The sequence below is a fragment of the Chrysemys picta genome, chromosome 11, assembly GCF_011386835.1.
Source record: "Chrysemys picta bellii isolate R12L10 chromosome 11, ASM1138683v2, whole genome shotgun sequence".
Taxonomy (NCBI): domain Eukaryota; kingdom Metazoa; phylum Chordata; order Testudines; family Emydidae; genus Chrysemys; species Chrysemys picta.
This window is the reverse complement of record NC_088801.1, coordinates 76,030,994-76,051,318: the sequence shown is the minus strand read 5'-3', so window position 1 is coordinate 76,051,318 and position 20,325 is coordinate 76,030,994. Positions and strand designations below refer to the sequence as shown.

The 20,325-nt window shown below is 49.5% G+C and overlaps 1 long non-coding RNA gene across 1 annotated transcript; it reads left to right on the top strand.

The window, feature by feature from the left end:
- Window positions 1-1,475: 1,475 nt before the first annotated feature.
- On the top strand, window positions 1,476-20,043 carry LOC112060594 (uncharacterized). The gene is made up of 4 exons (XR_006175445.2): window positions 1,476-1,675; window positions 9,833-10,015; window positions 10,361-16,286; window positions 18,190-20,043. It is a non-coding gene; the product is annotated as an uncharacterized LOC112060594 (long non-coding RNA).
- The last annotated feature ends 282 nt before the right edge of the window (window positions 20,044-20,325 follow it).

Genomic DNA, 20,325 nt, shown 5'->3' with positions numbered 1-20,325 from the left:
GGACAGAATGACAGGTGAATGTGCTTTTGGTAGATTGAAAGGGCCCTGGTCTTGTTTACTCGCCAGATTGGATCTCAGTGTGAAAAATATCCCAACGGTTATAGCTGCCTGTTGTGTCCTGTGTGAGATCTGTGAAGCAAAGGGGAGAACTTGCTGCAGGGGTAGAGGACGGAGGTCTGCTGAGTTCGAACAGCCAGACACAAGGGCTATCAGAGGAGCTCAGTGAGGAGCTACGGCCTAGGGAGGTTTTGAAAGAGCACTTCCTCGGCGAGCCCCAGGAATGTGCCGTGGTGCCCTGTGCTCAGCCCGGCGCTGCCGTTTGGGGGCCTGTCAGGAACTGTATGGTGCTTGCTGCACCTCTGTGCATATATCACTGCCAGTGCAGCGAATAATGTCAGCCTTCTTGCTGTACGGTTACGACGACTACACTGTTTGCCCCTGATCCTATGGGTTGTGAGTGTACGAGACCATCGCTTTCCCTGCCAGCAGGCATCGTACTCCAGGTGTGCAAACTACTGAAGATGATTCATATCCAAAATCAGAGTTTTATTCAATTAGGAAAACGGCACCTGACAAACAGAAGAACATGAAGGTAAATACAGTGAAACCCCGCTATAACGCGACGACTGGGGTCCAAAAATTTCAATCGCGATAAATGCGGGGTCGCGGTGTAGCGGGGTTACCAACATTTTACCATTTCAAGCCGGGCAGTTTCAAGCCGGTCAATTTCTCTTGGGCAGAGAGCAGGGGAGACCTGCAAGGGCAGAGGAGGAGGGAGGAGCAGCTGGGGAGGAGAATGGCTCTTCCCGCCAAAAGGAGAAGCGGGGGTAGAGGGGAAGAGGCAGAGGGGAAGGCATGTTCCTTTTTTTGTTTTTCTTTTTGGTGTGCTTCGGCGGCTCCCTGGCCGCTTTTTCTTTTTCTGTGTGTGCTTCAGCGGCACTCCGGCTGCTTCTTTTTTGGTGCTTGGGGTGGCGGGATCCACCTTATGATCGCGTTATAGCCGTATTTGCGTTATCGCGGGGCGCATTATAGCGGGGTTTCCCTGTACATTGTTCTTAAAACAATGTAGGAACCTTAATAAATAAAGAAGAGGCAGGAGCACCGGTGCGCGTTGTAGCTACCCATCCATACAGGGTGCGCAGCTGGGGCGGTCCATGCAGCCGGGAGGGCAGTGGCAGGGGTAGGCAGTGGCATGCTGGCTCTGGGGAATGCTGAGGGGAGGGAAGTAGTGCAGCACTATGCTGCAGTCTGCAGTGGCGGTCGAGCCCGGGATTGTTGAACCTGGAGCTGCAGCACCTGTGTCCTGATGCATCTTCCTCTCCTTTTCCTGCACCCTTCTCCTGTCCAGTTTCCTTCTCTAGACAGTCTGCAACGTTCACCCTCCAGGCCCTCTCTTCCAGGTCTGAGGCAGCACAGGCTGGCAGGATCTCACAGAACATGTCCTCTTTTCTCTCCTCCTTATCTGGGTCAGTTGTTGTGCTGGTGCGGAGGGAGGCAGCAGCTACAGATAAAACACACAGAGGCGCCATGGTCAGTACAGTATGTACAGAAAGGGAAACAGAAGAGCCATCAATCCCCGCTTCTCTTGCTCCTCCAGAGTGCTAAACAAGACCTGCTTATGGACACTTCTGCTCTGGAGTGCCGGATCACGGTGCAACTAACAGCAAGGGCCATGGTGAGTCTGGCTTGCCAGGGATGAGGGAAACAGGGAGGGAATTGCTGGGGTGCATGTGTAACCCTTCTGCCTGTCAGAGTTGGCAGCAACAAGGGCCGGGTTCGGTATCTAGGGGTTCCAATAACACAATGCAAAACGGCTCGAGCCCCCACCCAGTGACCAGGTACCACCCCTCTGGGCACCTCTAAGAGGCAATACTTCTCCTCTCGCAAGCACAGAGTCTGAGTGTAGCAAAAGCCTTTTAATACAGGGAAACATCACAAACAGGATTCATAACACAAACCATGAGCAAAAGACCCACCCCCAAGTAAGTTTGGCAGTGTCCTTTTCCCCTCAGGGTCTTAAGTCCAGCAACCCAACAGTCACCTCCACCCACAGTTTCTGCCCTTGGTCAGTGCAGCCCCCAGAGTTCAGACGTTCATCTGCAGAGTTTACCTCCCAGCCTGGGTGGAAGTGGGGGGAGATATGGGGGGCAGCTTACATGCTCCGCTGCTCACGTTGATGGCCGTTTGCTATGCCTCTCCATGGGGTTCTGCTACAGTCTTCACCGCCAGCCGCTCCTCTCCGCTAGCCGTCTTGCTAGGCGTGCCTCTGTGCACCTCTCCACTAGCCATCCTGCTAGCCGTGCCTCTCTGCTAGCTGTCTTGCTAGGCGTGCCTCTGTGCACCTCTCCACTAGCCATCCTGCTAGGAGCTCCTCTCTGCCAGCCACTCACCGATATGTCTTCAGGCCCCCCGCCCAACACAGCTCTCAGTGATTTCAGCTCTTAGTAGGGGGCCCCAGTGCTGGCACACTCAGAACCACTTGCCCAAAGTAGGTCTAATGTTTAGACCTAGGAATCAGTGATTTCAGCTCTGCAGCACATAACAAGACTCCTCATACACTCAAAATCAGCTCTATTATTACACAGCAAAGAGAGAAAGGATCAAAGTGGTGTTTAGGGGCCTCAGAAGGGACCCCCAGTACACATAGGAGGTAGGAGTGTGTCTGGAGCATGTAGACCCCACGGCCACTGGGGCAGTTGCGCACAACAATGGAGAGGAGATAGAGATGTGCTTGCCACGCTGGACAACCAGAAAAAGGCATTTCAAAAATTCACAGGGGTTTTAAAGAGGGGCTGGGGGTGTCCTCCGGTCTATGTGACCCCTGGGCAGTGGAGTTAACTATTGTGACCAGAACAGTCAGTGTCGGGCATTGTGGGACAGAGGCTGGAGGACTGTTATGGTTGACATAAATAACGCAGGGTCTACACCAGTGGTCACCAACCGGTTGATTGCAACCGGTCTATTGCGATCCTAGAGGATCTCCCAGTCGATTGTGATCTCTGGTGGTGTAGCGGGGTTGCCGCTCCTAGAAGTGGCCACCACGGCCCCAGGGGCGAGAGGGCAACAGTCTCCCTCCGCGTGCTGCTCCTGCCTGCAAGCACCACCCCTGCAGCTCCCATTGGCTGGGAATGGAGAGCTGTGGCCAATGGAAGCTGCGAGGGCAGTGCTTGCAGAGAGGGGCAGTGCGTGGATCCACGTGCCCCCCGCCCTGCCCCCAGGGGCCACAGGGGCACGTTGGCCATTTCCGGGAGTGGCATGGGGATGGGGTAAGCAGGGAGCCTGCCTTAGCAGCAGCCACGCTGAACTGCCAATCAGGAGCCGCCAGAGGTAAGTGCTGCTTGGTGGGAGGCCGCACCCCAACCCCCAGTCCTGAGCCCCATCCTGGAGCCAGCACCCCATAACCCCTCCTGTACCCCGAACCCCCTCCTGCACCCCAAGCCCCAGCCCTGAGCCCCCTCCCAGAGCCAGCAACCTGTACCCCCTCCTGCACCCCAACCCCATGCCCCAGCACTGATCCCTCCTCCTAAAGCCAGCACCCTGCACCCCCTCCTGCACCCCAACACTCTGCCCCAGCCTGGAGCCCCCTCTTGCACCCAAACTCTCTCCCAGAGCTTGCACCCCTCACCCCCTCCTGCACCCCAACCCCCTGCTCCAGGCTCATCCCAGAGCCCCCTCTCACACTGCGAATCCCTCAGCCCCAGCCCAGATCCTGCCCCACCCCCCCGAACCCTACCGCCTACCCCAGCCTGGTGAAAGTGAGTGAGGGTGGGGTAGCACGAGCGACGGAGGGGGGGGGATGGAGTGAGTGGGGCAGGGCTTTGGGGAAGGGGCGGGGCCTCGGGGAAGGGGCAGGGTAGATCCTGGTTTACCCTTAAATTCAAAAAGTGATCCTGGGCGTAAAAAGGTTGGAGACCACTCGTCTACACTCCTGCTGCATCGACCTCTTTACATTGACCATGGCTCAACGCCACTCGGGGAGCTGGTGTTACTATGTCAGCGTAACGGGGCACCTACAAATGTAAGTGTAGACATGTGCACAACTAGGTCAACGCAAGGCAGCTTATGTTGATCTAACTCTGTACCGTAGACCAGGCCTGTCTTCTGGCCCACCCCAGGTTACCACTGGAGTCTCCTGCTGCTCCCTGTGGCTACTTCACCCTCTCTTGAGTTCTGTATTCTCAGGCAGGATCCTGGGGCTTACCCCTCCCCAGAACTCCTCCTTGTCTGGTACCAACTCCCCTTCTCTCCAGGTGGTGACAGCGAGCTCCTTCCCCCAGCCACCTCTCACTCTCCTCTGCCTGGTTTTCCCTCAGCTCTGCCTGTCCCTGTCCAGCTGGGCTTCATCATCAGATAAAGCCTCTCCGCCCTGACTCTCCTCCAGGTGCAGCCTGCCACAGGTATTGGCTCTTTTTACCCACTCAGGCCTGGTGTGGGGTAGGCGCCCCATCACATCAGGCCATCCCATTACACTTTTAAAATATGGGCACAAAGTTTTCTTCCATCTTCTGGAGCTTCCCTGGTACACCAAGCCTTAGTGAAAAATCAATATTATAGGTCCAGTGAGCTCCTCAGCCAGTTCTTTTAAAACTCTTGGATGCAAGTTCTCCAGACCTGCTGATTTAAAATGGTCTAATATTAGTAGCTGCTGTTTAACTTCCTCCTGAGATACCAGTGGAATAGAAAGTGCTTCGTCCTACATCATCTGTTTTCCCCCCAGATACATAACAGAAATATTTATTGAACACTGCTGCCTTTTCTGCACCACCATTTTGACGGATGACCACCCACTCGGCACCGTCAGCATGGGGGGACAGCATGGAGCTGCGGAGAGCAAAAGCAACCTCAGTGCCCTCAGAAACATCCCCCCGGGGGAGCCCATTAGAGAGCCAGACAGGCTCCTGGGGGAAGCGGCTGCAGGGCACAGAACTCTTGACTAGACACACATTAGATGAGTCACTGCAGAAAATGTCCTTCTCTGGGTGCCACAGGATCCTTCCCTGGGGCCTTCCTGATTTCTACGATGGAGTCAGGGCAGTGTAGCTTACCAGCTCCAGGGAGACAGCCCCAAATCTGCAGTCACACAACTCAGTAGAAGAAAGCTTCCGGACCCCTCCCCGGCTCTGGACTGCACCCTTCTTGGGCAGTGATTGAGCACTGGCAGGACCATCCATTCCCAAAGTTGTTCTTCCCGTGCTTGGTGCAGGAGCCTGGCTGGCTCAGAACTGCAGGGCCCAACGAGCTGCATTCAAAGCAGGGCTTGGAAGTTAGGGTGCTCAGACCTCAGGGTCAGGCCCAGAGCTGGTAAAGTGCTTGGGGATCCTCCAGGGTCATGTAAATGATTCTGACCTTCTCCTGGGAAGGGGAAACATGAAATCGGTTTGATTTCTCTGTCCCTGCCTGCACCCACCCTCCTTCCTGCACTGCTGGGTCACTGGCTTCCTTCCAATTCAGACCCCCCTGCGTTAGAGCACCTGAAGGGAAAAAAGACCCACAAAGCAGCTAGGCTGAGAAATTCTGGTGGGGATTTTCCAGAGGCCTCTGGGAGTTAGGGCCCCAGCTTGGATTGGCTTTCACCAGGAGAACCTCTAACTCCTGCAAGACCCATTGAGAACCCCAGCCTATGCCAGCAGTGCCCGAGATCAAACCGAAGTACTTCCAAGGTGGCAGTCCTGACCCGCCCACTCTTTGGGAAACCTCACTGACCCTTTTTTGGTAAAATGCACCACTTCCCTGCTTCAGCACCACAACGCGCAGGGGGCTTCGGGTCAGGAGATCCCATTCCCAGCAGCAATCGCTGCTTTCTCAGCCCCCTGCAGGCTGCAGGCTGCAGTCTCGCTCCGGCTGTCCTCTATATTAGCCAAATGTTGTGTGACTGTAGCACCCTCGTGGCCAAGACAGAGTCGGCTCTGGCAGAGAACCGCAGCAGGGAAAGTCCCTTTCACCCCAGAGGCACTGGTTTCAACCCCCCGGAGTGACACACACACCAGAATCTCGGAAAGGGAATATTTATTCACAGAGGGATGAGATGAGAAAAACAACAGGGGGGAATATAGGGGGAGCAATAAAACAGGGTTACAGCCAACACGAGGCCTCCCAGGCCCAGTGGTAGCACAGTCTGGAAGGGCAGACACCGAGCAATGTGTCTGCACACAGAGTTCAGGAGTCCTGGACCCGCGGTAAGTTCAAACTAAGGTACTTCGAATTCAGCTACATTATTAACGTAGCTGAATTTGCGTACCTTAGTTCGAAGTGGGGGGTTAGTGTGGACCAGGCCAGAGAGACAACTTCCCACTTAACTAGCGACAGCCTCCCTCCTTATTCCCAATGCAAAGTCACCAGCCGCAGTTCTCACGGCCCCATACAGCTCTGGGCAGCAGTGATACTGGGTCCAGCTCCAGTTTGTCCTTCTCGGGCGATTCCTCCCTGGCACAGTGCTCCTCCTGGGTTGTCCTCGATCGGCTGCCCTGCCCTTCCCAGGCTTCAGGCAGGTTCTTGGCTGTTTCACTGAGGCCCTGCCTGTTGCAGGCCTCTTGTCTGGAGCTCCAGACACACCCACCTCACCCCCTTGCTCTCCTTCTTCCCAGGCGGCTGGACTCACCAGCTCTTCCTCCCGCTCAGGACAAGGGTTTACAGGGGCCATGCTCTCTAAACCCCCAGGGGGTTACAGTTGCACGTTGGGAGCTGAGGGGCTGGAGCAGGTTAGCTGCCAAACTCTAACACGGCTCTCCTGGGCCGGTGCAAACTGGCATTTTTCAAAAGCTCATCACTTTGCCAAATGGGGGTGGTTTTTCACAGAAACAGCGAAAGGCTGATCTCAGAGTGACCCCTTCTCTCCCCTCTAGCTCCCCGCCAATTTCAAGCTTCTCAATGAAACAGGTGTAAGAATTATTTGAACATGGACAAAATAATGTAGATTCCTCTTATCTCATACATTGAAATAGTTGTTTTCCCCACAAAACTTAGCCAAAGGCAGACACACTGTGCTGCCAGTGTGTGTGTGCATGCACGCACACACACACACTTTTCTGCATTTCCCCTGCCTTCTCCATCCCACCAATGACCACTAAGATTTGCACATGCCTTACCACAAGACTTTGGGCTCCTTCCTCTCCCCGCCTGTCCCTGGGTTTGTGATGTCCTCCTGTTCTGTCAGGCCAAAGCCCATTTGTACACTCTTTGGGACTCTTGTCTTGTTTCTGTGAAGTACCTAGCCTACTTTTGGGCACTCAGAAATGACCGTATAATCATAGAATCATAGAATATCAGGGTTGGAAGGGACCTCAGGAGGTCATCTAGTCCAACCCCCTGCTCAAAGCAAGACCAATCCCCAACTAAATCAACTAAATGTTTAGAAAGAAGTGGGGCCATCGCTCCTCGCACAGCAAGCAATTCTCTCCCACACGCACATGCATCAGCATGGGAACGGTCACACGGAACAGACCAATGATTCACCCAGACCAGTATCCTGTTCATCCCAAGGACTAATTGCACCATCAGAGGGAGGCTCAAAACCCTGTAATATACATAGCTATGTGATATCATACTATGAAGTAAAGTTTCCTGTTCAACTTACGTTGTGAAAAAGAAAAATGGATAACTCTTGTATTTTTCCTTGTTAGTCCAGTTCAGAAGGCTCTCTCTATTCATACAAACATCTAATCCCTTTCTTTTCGTGTACCAAGCTATTTGCCTCAATATCATGCACCAATGAGTTCCATGGATTCATTGTCTGTTGATGAAAGAACCGCCAACTACCCTGTATCTCACACATCACCATGGCTAATTATTAATAATAATTAGGGCCCTACCAAATTCTCGGTCCATTTTGGTAAATTTCATAGTCATAGGATTTAAAAAATCTTAATTTTCACAGCTTTAGATATTTAAATCTGAAATTTCATGGTGTTGTAACTGTAGGAGTCCTGACCCAAAAGGGGGGTTGTGGGGGGCTTTCTGACCGCCCAGCTCTGAAGGCAGCGCAGAAGTAAGGGTGGCTATACTGTGGCCCCCCTCCAATTGCCAGATTTCATGGTCCGTGACGTGTTTTTCACGGCTGTGAATTTGGTAGGGCCCTAATAATAATTAATATCTAGGTAACGTAAGGAAGTTGGAGGTAAGTTTCAGTTAGGCATTGACATTGCATCCTTGGAAAACCTGTTTCTTTCTCTAACTCTGCTTGCTTTTGGGGGCTATTTATTCTAACAGTCTGACTCCATTTTGTGTAGGTTGATGCTTGCTTACCCCCAATCCCTGTCTTGTTTCCATGGTTCTATGAAAATGGAATAAAGAGAAGATTAAACAATTCAGCATGTGGGTGTTGCCTTTCTGCTTTGAAGGAAGCCTAGTGGTAGGAGCGTCTAATGCAAAAACCCTAATGCTGAGATTATCAGAGGTTTATCACAAGAACAACAACAGAAACCTTTCCCAGGCATTTGCTGGCTGCCTTTGGACCTTTTTCACTAGCTTAACAAACACACAAGAATTTGTCAGGCTCTTTCTTCATGGCAAAACTATGCCTGGAATGTTTCTTTAAGGGGCAGGTGGGATGGTTCCAAGGAGATCTAATGGTCTGAGTTATCCCAAATCCCCTCCTCAGGGAATAAGCCAAGTGGAACCTTTCAAACCCCTCAGGGAGAGAATGTCAGTTTCACTCAGCGCTGCAGCTGACAACCCCATTCTATAAACAAGCAGAATCTGAGCAGACAAGGCTTCTCTGCATTGGCATCTACTCGCACCCACTGCTCAGGGTGCTCAGCCCAGTCTGTTGCACTGTCCTGGATACCCATAGCAGGGTAATGAGCCCCCGATGTGTTCCTTCCCACAAGCCAGCATGCCGAAGTATTTGTCCCTGGGCTAGGCTCAGATCTCAAAGGAACTGGTAGAAGCAGGGCAAATTCTTACCCCATAGTTGTACTTGCTTGTGCTTTGACATTCGGGAGTTTGTCTTCACTTCCGTTTTCCAGAGACCATGTTGTATTTATTGAAATGGAATATATGGGCCCAAAGAGTTAGAGGTGGTAACATGACCCTGTCACTGGCCAGCATTAAACTGTTAAACAAGGCTTGGGGTTTGGTATCCAGAGACCTCAGCCTGCTTAATCCCAAGGCAAACACACCATTAAAATCCTTTTAACCTTTTATTAAAGATACAGAAAAGAAGGGAAAAGGTTAAAACATTTGATATGTAAAGTATTAAATGCAGCTTTCATTCTAACAACTTCACTTGCCCTTTCGCTGTAGAGTTTTTATAAAGAAAAACCCCTCGTTTCCCTATTTTGTAGCTGATATTAAAGGTAGCGTAGCAATAGCTGGCCTTTCCGGGGAAAGCCAGGGAGTGAGCTGAGAGGGGCTGGGGTGGTTGTTGTTTCAGAGATTCATAGGCCAGAAGGGAGCTTTGTGCTCATCCAGTCTGACTTCTTGTACAGCCCAGGTCAGAGACCTGCCCTCAAATCATTCCTAGAGCAGAGCTGTTAGGAAAAGATCCCGTCTGGATTTAAACATTGTCAGCGACGGAGAATCCACCGTCACCCTGGGGAAATTGTTCCAATGGGTTTCCAGTCTGAATGTGTCTGGCTTCAGCTTCCAGCCATTGGATCGTGTTAGACCTTTCTGTGCTAGACTGAACAGCCCATTATGAAATATTTGTTCCCCATGTAGGTACTTATAGACTGTGATCGGGTCACCCCTTAATCTTCTCTTTGGTAAGCTACATAGATTGAGCTCCTTGCGTCTATCACTCTATGGCAGGTTTTCTAACCCTTTCATCATTCTTGTGGCTCTTCTCTGACCCCTCTCCACTTTATCGACATCCTTCCTGAATTATGGGCACCAGAACGGGATGCAGGATTCCAGCAGCAAGTCACACCAGGGCCAAATACAAATACTCCTGCTTGGGAGTCCATTAGCCCTTTTGGCCACAGCGTTGCACTAGGAGCTCAAGTTCGGCTGATTATCCACTGTGACCTACAAATCTATTCCTGAGTCCCTGCTTCCCAGGATAGAGGCCCCCCATCCTGTAAGTATGGCCCACATTTTTTGTTCCTAGTTTTGTACATTTACATATAGCCATATTAAAACACATATTGTTTGCTTGTGCCCAGCGTACCAAGTGATCCAGATCGCTCTGTGTCAGTGACCTGTCCTCATTATTTACCCCTCCCTCAATTTTTATGTTATCTGCAAACTTTGTCAGTGATGAAATATTAAATAGCATAGGGCCAACAACCAATCCCTGTAGGACCCCACTGGAAATACGCTCTCACAGGGACCATTCTACACTTACAATTACTTTTTGAGAACGATCAGTTAGCCAGTCTTTAATCCATTTAATGTGTGCCATGTTCATTTGATCTCATTCTAGTGTCTTTATCAAGGCGTTCTGAGGTACCAAGTCGAAAGCCTTCGAGCTGGCCAAGTATTTTCCATCAGCACTACTCCCTTTATCAGCCAAGCTTCTAATGTGCCGGGGCCTCGCCTGCAGCAGAGCCAGCAATGAGCACAGCTGGCCCGGAGACAAGGGCTCTGATTGACTGCACCACGTGACTGGTCGAAGGAGTCAACAGGCTGTATTACTGTCCTTTAATTCTTTATTAATTGAGTCCTGTATCAGCTGCTGCATTACTATGCCTGGGATTCATGTCAGGTCTATCATTGCCCAAGTCATCCCATTTATCCTTTTTACACATTGGCACAACATCAGCTTTCTTTCTGTCTTCTGGGACTTCCCTTATGTTCCACGATCTATGCAACATTCATGGTGCAGCAAGCTCCTTGGCCAGCTTTTTTAAAACTCTTGTTTGCAAGTTATTCTGACTGCTGATTTAAAAATGTCTAATTTTAGTAGCTGCGTCTAATATCCTGATGAGTTATTATTGGAATGGAAAGTGTTTCCATCATCAGCATTGCATGATAATAACTACATTATTTGTTTTTCCCAAATATAAAACAGAAATAGTTATTGAATATGTCTACCTTTTCTGCATTATTATTGACAATTCTACCATTTCTATTCTATCCAGGAAGTTTTTGGAAAGTGTAGGGGACAGACAATTTCCTGGTGCAAGTGCTGGAGGAACCAACTAGGGGCAGAGCTCTTCTAGATCTGCTGCTCACAAATGGGGACGAATTAGTAGGGGAAGCAAAAGTGGATGGGAACCTGGGAGGCAGTGACCATGAGGTGGTCGAGTTCAGGATCCTGACACAAGGAAGAAAGGAGAGCAGCAGAATACAGACCCTGGATTTCAGAAAAGCAGACTTTGACTCCCTCAGTGAACTGATGGGCAGGATCCCCTGGGAGAACAACATGAGGGGGGAAGGAGTCCAGGAGAGCTGACTGTATTTTAAAGAATCCTTATTGAGGTTGCAGGAACAAACCATCCCGATGTGTAGAAAGAATATTAAATATGGCAGGTGACCAGCTTGGCTAAAGAGTGAAATCCTTGCTGATCTTAAACGCAAAAAAGAAGCTTACAAGAAGTGGAAGATTGGACAAATGATCAGGGAAGAGTATAAAAATATTGCTCAGGTATGCAGGAGTGAAATCAGGAAGGCCAAATCACACTTGGAGTTGCAGCTAGCAAGGGATGTTAGGAGTAACAAGAAGGGTTTCTTCAGGTATGTTAGCAACAACAAAGGAGTCAAGGAAAGTGTGGGCCCCTTACTGAATGAGGGAGGCAACCTAGTGACAGAGGATGTGGAAAAAGCTAATGTACTCAATGATTTTTTTGCCTCTGTCTTCACGAACAAGGTCAGCTCCCAGACTGCTGCACTGGGCAGCATAGTATGGGGAGAAGGTGACCAGCCCTCTGTGGAGAAAGAAGTGGTTCGGGACTATTTAGAAAAACTGGACGAGCACAAGTCCATGGGGCTGGATGCGCTGCATCCAAGGGTGCTAAAGGAGTGGGTGAATAGGAGTTGGTGGATGAGATTGCAGAGCCATTGGCCATTATCTTTGAAAACTCATGGTGATCGGGGAAGGTCCCGGATGACTGGAAAAAGGCGAATGTAGTGCCCATCTTTAAAAAAGGGAAGAAGGAGGATCCTGGGAACTACAGGCCAGTCAACCTCACCTCAGTCCCTGGAAAAATCATGGAGCAGGTCCTCAAGGAATCAATTCTGAAGCACTTAGAGGAAAGGAAAGTGATCAGGAACAGTCAGCATGGATTCACCAAGGGCAAGTCATGTCTGACTAACCTAATTGCCTTCTATGAGGAGATAACTGGGTCTGTGGATGAGGGGAAAGCAGTGGATGTGTTTGACTTTAGCAAAGCTTTTGATACCGTCTCCCACAGTATTCTTGCCAGGAAGTTAAAGAAGTATGGGCTGGATGAATGGACTATAAGGTGGATAGAAAGCTGGCTAGATTGTCGGGCTCAACGGGTAGTGATCAACGGCTCCATGTCTAGTTGGCAGCCGGATTCAAGTGGAGTGCCCCAAGGGTCGGTCCTGGGTCCGGTTTTGTTCAATATCTTCATTAATGATCTGGAGGATGGCGTGGACTGCACTCTCAGCAAGTTTGCAGATGACACTAAACTGGGAGGAATGGTAGATATGCTGGAGGGTAGGGATAGGATACAGAGGGACCTAGACAAATTAGAGGATTGGGCCAAAAGAAACCTGATGAGGTTCAACAAAGACAAGTGCAGAGTCCTGCACTTAGGACGGAAAAATCCCATTCACTGTTACAGCCTAGGGACCGAGTGGCTAGGCAGCAGTTCTGCAGAAAAGGACCTAGGGGTTACAGTGGACGAGAAGCTGGATATGAGTCAACAGTGTGCCCTTGTTGCCAAGAAGGCTAACGGCATTTTGGGCTGTATAAGTAGAGGCATTGCCAGCAGATCGAGGACATGATCATTCCCCTCTATTCAACATTGTTGAGGCCTCACCTGGAGTACTGTGTCCAGTTTTGGGCCCCACACTACAAGAAGGATGTGGAAAAATTGGAAACAGTCCAGTGGAGGGCAACAAAAATGATTAGGGGGCTGGAGCACATGAGTTATGAAGAGAGGCTGAGGGAACTGGGATTGTTTAGTCTGCAGAAGAGAAGAATGAGGGGGGATTTGATAGCTACTTTCAACTACCTGAAAGGGGGTTCCAAAGAGGATGGATATAGACTGTTCTTAGTGGTACCAGATGACAGAACAAGGAGTAATGGTCTCAAGTTGCAGTGAGGGAGGTTTAGGTTGGATATTAGGAAAAACTTTTTCACTAGGAGGGTGGGGAAGCCCTGGAATGGGTTACCTAGGGAGGTGGTGGAATCTCCTTCCTTAGAGGTTTTTAAGGTCAGGCTTGACAAAGCCCTGGCTGGGATGATTTAGTTGGGATTAGGTCCTGCTCTGAGCAGGGGGTTGTACTAGATGACCTCCTGAGGTCCCTTCCAACCCTGATATTCTATAATTCTATGATTTAGTAGTGGATCAATAACACTTCTAGGATTCTTTTTTGTTCCCAATATACATAAAAATTTTATTATGCTTAACTTCTCTGGCCACATACTGCTTCTTGCTTCCTTTTGCTTCCCTTATCAATTTTCTACAATGTCCAGCTTCTGATTTATATTCATTATTATCAAGTTCCCCATTCTCTCATTCATTATATATTATTTTTGATAGCTGCTTTCACTTAATCTCTAAGCCGGGTTCGTTTTCTGACCTTCTTTCTCAACTGTGACTTTTTGGACAAGAAATGTTCTTAAATAATTCCCAATTATCATTCACTTTTTTTTTTGGTTTAAACTGTCTCTCCCAACTGATTAGGCTGATAACCTGACAGGCCCCTCTAATCCTGCAGGGGGCTGGACACTCTCACTGCATCCCTTGGATTCTAGTTAACTGCTCACACTGCTTTACTTGGACTCTAGTGCATTGCTCATGCTATTAAATTAATGGAGATTTGGAACTGGAAGGGACCTTGAAAGGTCATTGAGCCTAGCCCCCTGCCTTCACTAGCAGGACCAAGTAGTGATTTTGCCTCAGATCCCTGAGTGGCCCTCTCAAAGATTGAACTCACAACCCTGGGTTTAGCAGGCCAATGCTCTAACCACTGAGCTCTCCCTCCCCTACAGCTCACTTGGATGCTAGTGGAGCTCTCAGCAGAAGGAAGTTTGTGCCCTGGGTGCTGTTTTGCTGAGCCGATTTTTAACCTAGTGCACCTTGACTGCTCTTTCCATTTTGGAAAGAGAATGATACGGCTGTGAAATGGTTAGTCCCAGTGAGCCAGTCTGACTGCAGCCTGGCCATATACGGCAAAAGGTTAACATTGGAGCTGGCTGGAAAATGGAAATCCCTGCCCACAGAAAATTTGGAAAAAAAAAAAAAAAGAAAGAAAGTCAAAAATACCACATTTCTCTTTGGAAGGGATTTTCAGGAAAATTCCATTTCAGAAGAGCTGAAACAATTTTTCACCTGTTCCCCTGAAAGGTTCTTGTCAATTTCTCTTTCTCCCGGAGTGAAATTGACAAGAGCTCTCCAGGTGGGGCAGCTGCTGAGCCCTCATTTTGATTTTCCTGATGGAAAATTGAATTTTTCTGGCATATTAAAATTTTCCCACAGAAACTTTCGCTTTTGCGAAAAGGCAAAATCCCTGGGATGGAAAATTCCCAACCAGCACTAGTGAACATTTGCCACCACAGTCAGGACCATTCCCGGACTCTTCTGCCATTTCTCCCACTATTTTCCAAGGGCCTCCGTCATAAACAGCCCAACCCAAACTAATGTGTACGTGCAAAAGAGGGGATCTGAGTCTAAGGAATATAATTCAACCTCAAGCAAAGGGGCTGTTGATTGTACTCAATGGTGAATAACCAAGGGTTTGAAAACTATGCTGAGAAGGCCCTTTTTAAAGCGTTTGATGCTGTTACCAAAAACAAATGATGTAAGTTCCAAAACAAGTAAGTTGAGCAGTGTATTCTAGCAGGGGAGCCGCCTCCTCATCACGTGCTAGTAGATATAATTCTGGTACATCAAAGCAGAACGAGCAAGCCAAACCAATCAGATCCCATTTAGCATTTCTGGCACCAGAGCCCATTCCGTGTGATCACTCTCTCACACGCAAACCAACTCACCTTTGCACCCACTCACTCCCCCAAACGTTAGACAGGCTTGAAATGGAATGTACCCCTCAGACATCCAGAGGAAATCGACTCCCACATCTTAAACTAAGCCAGTTTATCTTGTGAGTGCTTTCCCTGGTACCTAGGCCAAAGAGTCACTGTTATTTATGAGCATTGATGCTGCGGCTGCAGTTTGGTTTGCTTCCTTATCTGTGGTATTTCTTGTGTTCGTGGCTGATGTGTTAGTGCGGAGCAGTTCCCATCCATATATTTCAGATCCAGACTCTCTGTCTCCACAGCGCCCTCCTGTGCGTCCAGCCTCCAGCAACAGCAAAAGAGTTTCTATGCTAGAAATGACCAAGCTCACCCAGGAGCTGTCAATGCCCCTTGTTTACTTTCCTTGACAAATGGTGAAATGCTTCTGGATCATAGTAAGATGCCAGTTCTTGCAGGGAAAGTGCTCGGAGGGAGGTGGGAGCAGTATTCAAACAGCTACAGCTGCGCTGGCTATCTGCCTCGTGGACCTGGACATGTCTCACATCCAGTTTAATCCCGTCTGCTTTGGAGCCATTTCACTACGGAGAAATGTTGTTCTCGCCCCTTCCTACCTACAAGTTGGGTCTCCCCAGTTTGTTTGATAATAGAATTCATTCAGTTTGATTTGTTCCTATCTAAAGCCGTGCATACGAGCTGAGAGAACCCTTGCCTTTGTGACTCTTCTCAGGAACTTGTGTCAGGACAACTATGTAGCTCAAGGATGTGGTAAATCCACATCCCTGAGTGATGTAGTCACACCCGCCTAACCGCCAGTGTAGACAGTGCTATGTTGACGGAAGGGCTTCCGCCTCTCGGGGAGGTGGCGTAACTACACTGCTGGGAGAAGCTCTCTCATCAGTGCAGGTAGTGTCTTCACTAAGCACTGCAGAGGCGCAGCAGGCCTGCCGCGCTGTAAGTGTGGACAAGCCCTCAGAGTTAGCCTGTGCTGTGTTATGTCTCCAGGCAGTGGTGGACACACACCAGGGCATGGATCCCAAATGCATCAGGCATGGACCTTGACAGGATGTACTGCACCCGCTCCACACCACTTTGCCAGGTGGGCAAGGCGCTAACACAGCGATTGCATTTGTGGTTCACCTTAAAGAACAACAGCGATGAAAGCGGAAAGAAGGTGGATCTGTGAGCCTGCCCAGAGAGAAGACCCAGGGCGTGGACAGGCACTGAGCAAGGACCCAGCAAGGTGACCTTCTCCTGGCGGATGTCTCCTATTTCCCTCTGTGGGGGAATCTCCCCCTCAATCCCATGGAGCAATGAGGAGTCTCCCCCAACTATGCTTAGGGCTCCACAGGCTCTGTTTAAGGGTTGACTGCTTGAGCTGCCCAAACCCAGGCCAAAGCCTGACAGGGACTATTCATTGCCCAGCCCTATTGTGGACTCTTGGCTCGCAAGCTCTGGTGCTGACCAGACAGGACCAGCCCGAGTGGCCTCCAAGCGGGAGAGTGAGGGATCATTACACTGCTGCTTAACTCCCCACTAAGATATATAATAATAAACACCAACCAGAGAATTCATCTTACCACATCTCTGAATACCCGGCTCCCCAGGAATTCAGTTGGCAGCTGCGGCCTCCCCCTCCCCCTGCAGCCTGGCAAGAGCTCTACTCCCCATCCATGGGGGCGCTGGGTATTTTTGTTATGTTTAAACATCTGCAAGGAGTGCGTTTCCTCCTTCCTAGTTAGTGTCGGGCTCCAGCCCGCGGGAGAAGGTCGACACGGCTATTTCCAGCCCTGCAACAAGAGCCCTGCGAGCCTGCCCCAGTGGGCCGGTGCTCGGAGACGTGCTGCCGTGGGTGTTTTGTAGTGCAGATGTACCCAGAGATGTTAACGCCAGCAGGGAGTGCGCTGGATGAATCTGACCTGCCGAGCGCCGACTGCAGCATTTCACCCAGTGGGTCCTGCGCTGGGGGGAGTTACTCTCCCCCACTATGCACGTGCCACCATGGAGCTAGAGCCGATCTCCCAGAAACACACAATCTCAGTGTACAGGCTCTTCACTAGCTCAGCTGTGTCACGCTGCCCGGACTAGCCGTCCCCGACCCCTCCTGCTCTTGCTGAGTGCACCCCGGCTGGCTTGAGTGGTCCCCTGCCGCAGGGTGGAATCACAGGAGTCTCCCACGCCCGGCCAGCCCTGGCTGCAGTCCTAGCCCTGGGCTACCCCAGCAGGCCTGACGGGCCTTCAGCCAGCACCTGCAGTTCTGTCCCCTCAGGAGCAATGACACTGTAAGCGGTGACAGGCTGCCGCCTTCGAGCGTGTATTATTTATTGGACTAAAACAACGATCTGGTCCATACATAGGCCTGCCTATCCCTAAAGCTTACTATCCACTCGAGCTGGGGAAGGCCTCCGCTGCTTTCTGACGCTCCCTCGGGACCTGTGTCTCTCTTCCATCCAGCCTGGTTTCTCCAGGGTCAGCACCTGACCATTGACCACCTCCCATCTCTCTGGAGAGGAGCTTTTTAACCATGTAGAGACCCGTGGCGTGGCAGGTCCCAGCCTGGCAACACATCTGTGTCCCTTTGGCCTGGAGGCTGGCAGCGGGGCATTGTCCCTGTGGTTGCCTTCCACTGTTTGTTTCCCAGCGTGTTTTCCTCACAGCCCCACTAGCTCTGTCCATTGATCAATACATTGCAGGAAGGTTTGTAACCCAACAGACAATAACTTCCCTCACTGACCAGGTCACATACACTTATTACAGCTCAGCATTCATAGACTATCATAGCGCATCTCCACGCCCGTCACAAATCATCCCACAGGCCCCTCACTGGGAAGTCACCATTTTGTCCAATTTGAATTTGTCTAACTTCACTGCCCAGCCAACCATCTCCCTGTGCAGGTTCTTACAGACCATGATATAGTGAGGAGAAAACTTTGCATGATGTGTGAGAAACCAGGAAGAAACCTCATTGTCACGCATTTATTTCATTTCCATGCAGGTCAAACGTCTCTCACATGGTAACTTCCCAAAGGAGCTGCAGTTTGTGTCACTGAAACCTTCAGAAGGTTTTGGACATGCTCCTGAGAGACTAGAAAGGAGAGTGAGTTCAGAGAGCTAAAGCATTGTTTGTTTGGCTGGTTTTCTTTCAGACACACGAATCAGGCAGGTGCGCTTCCTGATGGGCGATATATGTTATATCCTGCTTTGCTTCTGAGGATCTGTTGGAGTGGGAGAACTCACCCCCAAGATGTGCAAGACAGGATCTGGAATGAAACGTGACAGAGCCCAGCCTTTCCAGTTTGTATCTGTTCACTCAGGAGAATTTCCGCAAGTCCTGTCCATGTGCCCCAGAATGGGATTTCATTCTCAGATTGCTAGCCCAGATGTTCTTGCTTTCATTTACACACTCTCATGAGGAGGTTTTTAGGTCTAAATTTGACCTATGGAATCTTAAAGTGCAATTTCCTTTTGAAAGGTGACTCTTAAAGATGGCCCACAGGGGCGCTGTGTTTATTTTCTCTCCGTGACTGCCAGTCAAACGGGCTCAGTTTACAAGTAAAGGGCTGGTTATTTGACCTGCCAGTCCTGCCACAGGGAGCAGCTCTGCTGTGCACCATGGCCCCACTTTAACAGCCCCTTTCCAGTGCAGAGCTGCACTCGACAGTTCTTGTCTGATGCAGGAAGGGACCCACTTTCTAACTAGATCAATTCTGGTTATTTTAAAACCTGTTAGATTTTCAGAGCGATTATAATAGTTATCTAGCAAAAGAGATATGCCAAACAGGACTCAGTGATACCAGCACACAAGAGAGATGCTTGAAACCAAAGTTGTTAAACGGCAGCTTAGCAGGGCGGCTGCTTGCCCTACAGTAGAGCATTCCTGGCTGGAATTAGACTGTCACCCAGGCTTTGCCAAGGTCACCGTGCTGCTCTGGGGGCCCTAAATGCTCTTAAATCTCCAACTTCCTTGGCTGGTGGTGATTCACAGCTTCTCTGGGGTGTAAAATGAAGCCAATAGAGATGTGCTGCCTTACGACATTAAGCAGATCACAATGGCTGACTTGCACCTCCCCAGAGACACACGCATGCCTCCCACTGTCCAGTGTAAGGGGAGTAGCAATCATTGGAGAGCTAGCCCTTGGAGAAACCCAGGTGGTGGGAGGCAGTTGTGGGCCAAAAGCCTAATGGGGAGAAATTGTCTCGAGTAAATTGTACTTTATTTTGCTTTATACTCCATTTTGCTAGCTTTGAATTAGTACGAAGAAATTGTAGCCTTGAATTAATAAGAAAAAAATGTTCTAAGTTTATTCTTTGCTGATTGTGTTAATGATTGTTCTTAGAAGGACAGAAGTTTTATGGCTGTAATTATTGCCTTACTTACTGTTTGGTATGTGAGTGAAGAATGTATGGTGTACTAATTAACGGAGAAAAGACAGCTGGGCCGGATGGTCAAGAGGGGAGTGGAGAACTCGAGAAGCACCAACTTTATTATCAGAATCACCCGGATGGCAGATGGATGACCCTAAAGCAAAGGCATACACCCCAAGAACAAGATAAGGAGTTGAGCCAGAGGGCCGAGATAAGAAACAGCTGCAAATCCTCCCGGTAACAACTTAAAATAATGCTAATTAAGAGCAACCTTGAATATCTTGTGACTAACAGCTCCAGTGTGACACAGCAAGGTCTATAGACTTCTATGGGAACGTATTACTATAAAAGAAGGGTGTATTGCCATAGGACTTTGGGTTCATTCTGCATCAACATCGGAGCTTCGAATGCATTCGACAGAGATCCAACTCCCCTCCCTCGTGTGCAGTTTCAGCTGCCCACTGGAACTGACCCAGCAACACTAAGGACTGGTAACTACAAGATCCAGTTGCAGAATCTTTGTGTGTGTGTGTGTGTGTGCATGTGTGTGTGTGTGTGAATGGAAGCAAACGCTGATTTTAATGCTTAAATTGTACTCTCAATAAATGCGGCGTATTGCCTTATCTCTTTTAAAAGATTCCGTGTGCTTCTTGTAAGCATAACATTTTTGGGGAACAAGGTAAGACACCATGCTTATTGTAAGAGTCTGCATAAAACAAAGTTGATTGATCGTTATATAATTTGGTATGCTCACCCTCGGTCGTAGCGAGCTTAGTAAAATAGGAGGAGAACTTAGAGTTTCTTGCTCTAAGCTGAGCACCGGAGTAAATTCTGAAGGATATAGGAGTTTCAGGCGGTATTTTCTATGTGAGACCCAACTCTGAAGGATATAGGAGTTTTGGGCAAATACTATTTTG